This window comes from Ctenocephalides felis, unplaced genomic scaffold, assembly GCF_003426905.1.
Source record: "Ctenocephalides felis isolate EL2017-DRISC unplaced genomic scaffold, ASM342690v1 CF-g0.4_SCAFFOLD_01492, whole genome shotgun sequence".
NCBI lineage: Eukaryota > Metazoa > Arthropoda > Insecta > Siphonaptera > Pulicidae > Ctenocephalides > Ctenocephalides felis.
The window spans coordinates 4,287,475-4,293,474 of record NW_020537646.1 but is presented as its reverse complement, the minus strand read 5'-3'; positions in this window follow the sequence as shown (position 1 = coordinate 4,293,474).

Here is a 6,000-nt window from a genome sequence, read left to right as displayed (position 1 = left end):
GTCGGCCGTATAGTTGCACGATCTCACAAATACGAAAATATAAAAGATGATATATAAGACAGAGACGTAGAGTAGAGGATGAATATGTAAAAAAAAGCATAATGCGAAATTATTACAATGATGATTCTGTGAAATATTTCAAGCTTGTGCATAGACTGAAAGTATTTTTGGAGGAAGCGTCGAGAATATGGAATGGCAACTATACTTCTAAATAAATGTGTTCGGTGCAGATACGAAATCTGATTATACTATTGATAGTAATAAACTTTAAAAATGAACAAAATTGTGCTAAATCCAATGTGAACATATACTGTTCATCTCTATATTAGTTCCTACTGTATTGCAGTTCTTCGATTTTTTCTAATAAGCTACTACTTATTTTTCTAGGTAACTTCTTCTTCGATCAGATATAAACTTGATTGATACCCAAAGAACCTTACCCCAGTTTTGGAAAAAAATATAGTAAAATAAAGACAAGGATAAATAAAATAAAATTCTGTAATATTAATATTCTAAATTCTGTATAAAAAATCCAACAAAGTAACTACAAGACATTCTGAAGAATTATCTATCATTGATTGATCAATTACGCTTATATATTCTAGTATCCGTAATAAGTTTTTATTAAGATGCCGTTATTTTTCTAATTGTAAGAAGTTTCTAGCTTTTACTTTAAAATCATACATAGACTTTATTGATACCCAAAGAGCCTTGCACCAATTTTTGGAAAAAGTATTAATATCGTAAAATTAAGACAAGGAAAAATCTATATTCTGTATACAAGATAAAACAAAATACAAGATAATTTGAAAAATTGTCTGCAGTTGTTTGAATGAATTACTCTTCAATGAATTATCATATTTAATTTTATAACGATCATTGAGTAAATTGACGAATATTTCTCGTTTATCTGATAAACGAATATTTTATATGAATATTTTATAATTAATGTAATAATTCATTCATATTACATTTTAATATATTACTCCGCCTTTTGTATTAGCCTAAGTAATATGTTGTTTTCGTTAACGTTTGTAAAGCAAAATCCATGAAAGCCTCAGAAGCCAAATCGTTGTAGATGTTATTATGAAGATGATATTATGTGAGTAGAATCTCGTGTAGTTGATTCTCAAAATCAAACAATATTATGAAGTTTTTAATCCAGAATTAGCATAACAATTCCAATTTGTATTATGCAATGCAAATCCTCATTAGTTGCAAAAGGGGTTATGAATTTCTATATGTGGCTAATATAGATTTACCATAACTGCTAAATTAATATGTTAATGAAATACCAAAATTAATTGGCAAAACTTTTGCTACAAGTTTGTGGTGGTAAATAGTTATATGTAGTAGAATTATGTTAATAATTTATGTAATAAGCCAGATGGAAAATTTATATTAATTTAAATATAAATTGTGCGTACGTACATATACTCAATTAATAATATATATATATATATATATATATATATAATTTTTTTAACTTGTGATGAATTACATCAACTACATTAAAGTTTATTTATATTAAACAATGATCAATAAGATATTGCTCAAAACCCATTAAAATAATACTTCTTACTGAATTCATCAAATACGTAAATGATATATAAATATTCGTTGAATAATTAGAAAGCTGATACATCTGAGAGCTGAACTTCTCAAATAGTACGAGATAATAGTATTATTTCATATAAAGTAACGTAATAGCACAAAAATGAACAAAAAATTCTGTGTGAATATTTTATGCATGGCATATACATTTCAAAGCAGAATTTGAAAATATTTGTCTGAAAAAAAAGAGTTAAACTTTATTAAAGAAATTTGCAATTAAAATACTAATTTTTCCTCATTAACTGATGAAACAGTGAAGAAGACTCTTGTTAATTTAAAACAAATATTGATCAGGATTTGAACCCCGTTCCAACTTCATTTACAATTCAACGACCATTACTTTAAAATATTAATAAGCTACTTAAAAACAAAAGTTTTAATACAAGTTACTAAATTTCTAGTAGCTTGAAATTTTCAAATAAAATGTTATATTTTATAATTAATTAAACAAAAAATAAGTGTGTATTATAGTTTTCGTCAACCACTGATTTTTAAATTGTTTGTGATATTGAATGTTCTTGTTTACTTGCTAACTTAAAATTTATGACCTTGACTCTTCGTCCAATTTTCTTGCAAGTTTATGCGATTGCCCCATAAGGCTTCGAGGAATCAAATATAAAATGCATAGCAAAAAAAGCTAAAAAGATATTTCTCTCGATGCAATATTAACACGATAAAGCCTTTCTCAGAAATCACATTGTTAAAAGAATAAAAACCAACAATATCCTTTATATTCGAAATGCACGAACCGCCAATAAACACGACGGTGGTGTCATAAGTGGATTCTCGTTACGAGCATCACGTCGCGTGCAAAATAAAAGGGGACATGTGTTCTGTTTTCTGTTGTACGATGCTCTGTCTTTGCTTTTGACTGTTCGGTCTATAAAGTCTTCCTTGTTTATGGACGTCTATAAATATTTTCGACAACAGGCAGTTTAATCTCGCGTAGGCGTTCGATCAATGTTGGGACCTCTTTCGACTTTCTAATGCGGTATCGGGACCAGATCGATCATTTATATATAACGGCATATTGCCAAATGAAATTGCCCATTATTTGATTAGTAAACAGCCATTAGGCCAAAATAAAATATTTACATTCTTTAAAATTATGATTCAAAAACCAGATGTCTCATCAATCAGCTTCCAAGAAAGAACAAACTCCAAAATATATTTGTCTTTTGTTTAGGTTTGGTAAACCATGTGTGAGTCATTGAAATAATACAACTGATTGATCTATATATATACGTTAGAAGCAGGAATGCATTTGGCCTTACAAGCTATTTGTCCTTTTTGCAGCTTTTTTATGGACCAAAAATTGCTCTTCATTAATATCATAGCATTTTGTCAGAAAAAAGTTAAATTTAAGTTAAAACTAGTGATGCATGGCATTGTGTCTCAAGGAAAATTGCTGGAACTTCCCGTATAGTATAAAGGTACAAAAATAATCAATAATTAACTAGAAATGTGTCAGTTAATAGCAATTGTTTTAAACATTTTCAAATAATTAGTGTGAATGGTGTAAATTTCATGATTCATTCTTCATAAATTTCACGTTAGTGCTTAAATTTGAGTAACGACTTTAATAAATGTTTACAAGAAACATATATAACCAAAAATAATCCTTGCCCATATTTCCCGTCATACATCATTCTAATCGGATGGTCCTTTCTTTCTGAAAGTATGTCCAAAACCGTTAGACCTTCTTTTAACAAAAAATGATTAAATACGTCCCCTAGTCGAATCGAATGGTTTTCAATTCACTGAAATTGGATGTTTCGTGTTCTCGAAATTTTAGACAAAAACTTGTATTCAATCATACACACACCGAAACACACACACATGCATCCATTTTGTATAAGGAATTCCAAGATGTTAAGGAGATCTTGAAACGTAAAGATATACACAAATTTTTATTTTAGATTTTTGCAACTACTGTAACTTATTTGACATCATAATCAATTACAAGACCGAATTCTTGGAATAATTTTTAATTAATTTTATGCAGTTATATTCAACAAACTTATTACTTTTTCTTACTCCGTGCTGACACTAAAGTAAAATAATGAAAACATTAGATCAATTCTAATCTACAGAAATCTATCAAATATAGATAATCCAATAGTTTTATCATCTAACTACTGCGTAAAAAAACAAGTTAGAGCAGAATAGCTCATAGGACCGAAGTTCTGATTGCTCTTAAAAATAAAATAAAACAATAGCAAAAAATATTTGAAACACTTATTTTATAAGCAAGTAAGACATAAAAAAATCCGCAAATAGATCGATCAACGTTATAAAATGGTGTAATACTAAACGGAGATATGGTAAGTGAATCTGCTTTTACTATACTGCATTTTTATTGGTGTTATGGCATGGATTTATTGAACCGTTTCATAAAATTATTATATAAATCATGGGCTACATCGCTCACTTCCCTTATCGCACAAATCAAAGTCAAGATAGGTCCTTACGTTATCGGAAAGGGGTTGCCTCAGCCAGGCTGACGTCCGCTTTGTATTCCAACCGCAGCCGACGGCGCCGACGTTGAGAACCGTGGACGTTTCGACGCGCGAACAAAATGTTCAATGTTACCCGCGGGAAGGGTTAACATAAAGCGCATACATGAGGAACCGCCCTAGTATCATTTGTATGCGTGCCGGGGCTCATGGAGCTTGTTAAAGGTAAACACCGGCGTGGCCGGTTGTAGTGTTGAATAGTTTTTTAAATGGGTCTACTACGCCTTCGTGTGAGAAAAATGATACGAGCTAGACGATGAAATGATTATTTAAAAAATTACGTACGTGCGGAATAAAATAATTGGTTGGAGTAATGAAGTCATAAAAATGCAGTCGGCGAGATAAGGCTAAACTGCACAAAATAATATGAAAAATCTACAATATAGGAATATAATCTGTTACTTTTTTATTGCTAATATTACATACTTATGTGGCTTACTGTAGCGTTGAATGGCCTTGTAAATAGGTTATTACTCACTTCTTCTAAATATATAAATTGTTTGCACAATATATGCAATGAATATAAATATTTTATCAATATTTAACTATTCGAACAATAAAATAAATTTGAGCGAATAAAAATATACACTGGCGGGATTTAAACGCGATCGTTTTCAAACGTTTACCTATGACTCTAAGCGGTCGCATTGCGCAAAGTCTAGTTTTCAAAACTTCAATTATTTTTATAATTAACCAATTCTCACATGCCTATAATATTTTGAAAACTTCTGTTTGACTATATACTCAGTCACCATAAAAAGTGTCATCAAAATACCAAAAGAGTTAACCTGAGGTTCTTCTTGTTAGTGATTCTTGATAATCCAGATTATTACCAGCAGTAAGTATAATAAAGAGACAAACAAATTGACATAGTTTACATTTACAAAAGGACATAATCTGACTGTTACAGTGAACTGGTATTAAAGGTAAATACTAGTGTTCTCGTTTATGTTGTGTTGAACAGTTTTATAAATGGACCATGACTTCGTGTGAAAACTGCATGAGAAAAATAACACGTGCCAGACGATGAACACCTTCTTTAAAAAATTGCGTACGTGCAAAATAAAATAATACGGTGGAGGAGGTGATGTGTAAAGACATAATTAAATGACACAGATGCTGGAGACGAGATTAAAATTTGAAGAATATGTAATTAAAATATAACTTTTGATCCTCTTAGAATACATTTTACAAACAATTTTGATTATCAAACATTGAAAGCAGCATAGGCAAGAGCATAATAAATGCAGTATCAAAGAATTACATTATTGAAACCTTATAATAATTAAATTTTAAACTTAGGTAAGCAATATGCCAATATATGACAAAATGAAACGAAACATATATAAAAGTTAGGAGCAATATTTTTTAAAACAGTATAGAATATACTTCATCAGAATATCAAAATATTTCTCCATTCCAATTCGTTTCAACGTCCAATTTGACATTTTTACAGAATAATACTAAGCAACATATATCAAATAAAATATCGCAAATTGCAGAATACATATTCAAATTAAACATGTGCATATTGTTGGTGCTGTGAGTTGCATATATTTTACCTAAACCAGATATTTTACATGCACATGTAATTTTCTACCATAAAAATGTGATAAAAGTACGTCGAACCGGTGTAATGATGGCTATAAAAATCGGCAGCCCATGAAACATATGAAAAGATCTAACTAAGCGATAAAAATCGATACTTAAAAATATATTTTTCATCCACATCATATATAATTGAAATTATATAAACATACCAATCTATTTGCATTTAATTTATTGGAAAACTATATTCATTTTTTTACTGTGTACACTTCAGAAATTAGTGAATGAGTTTAAATAATTATAGTCAAAAATATGTTGAATA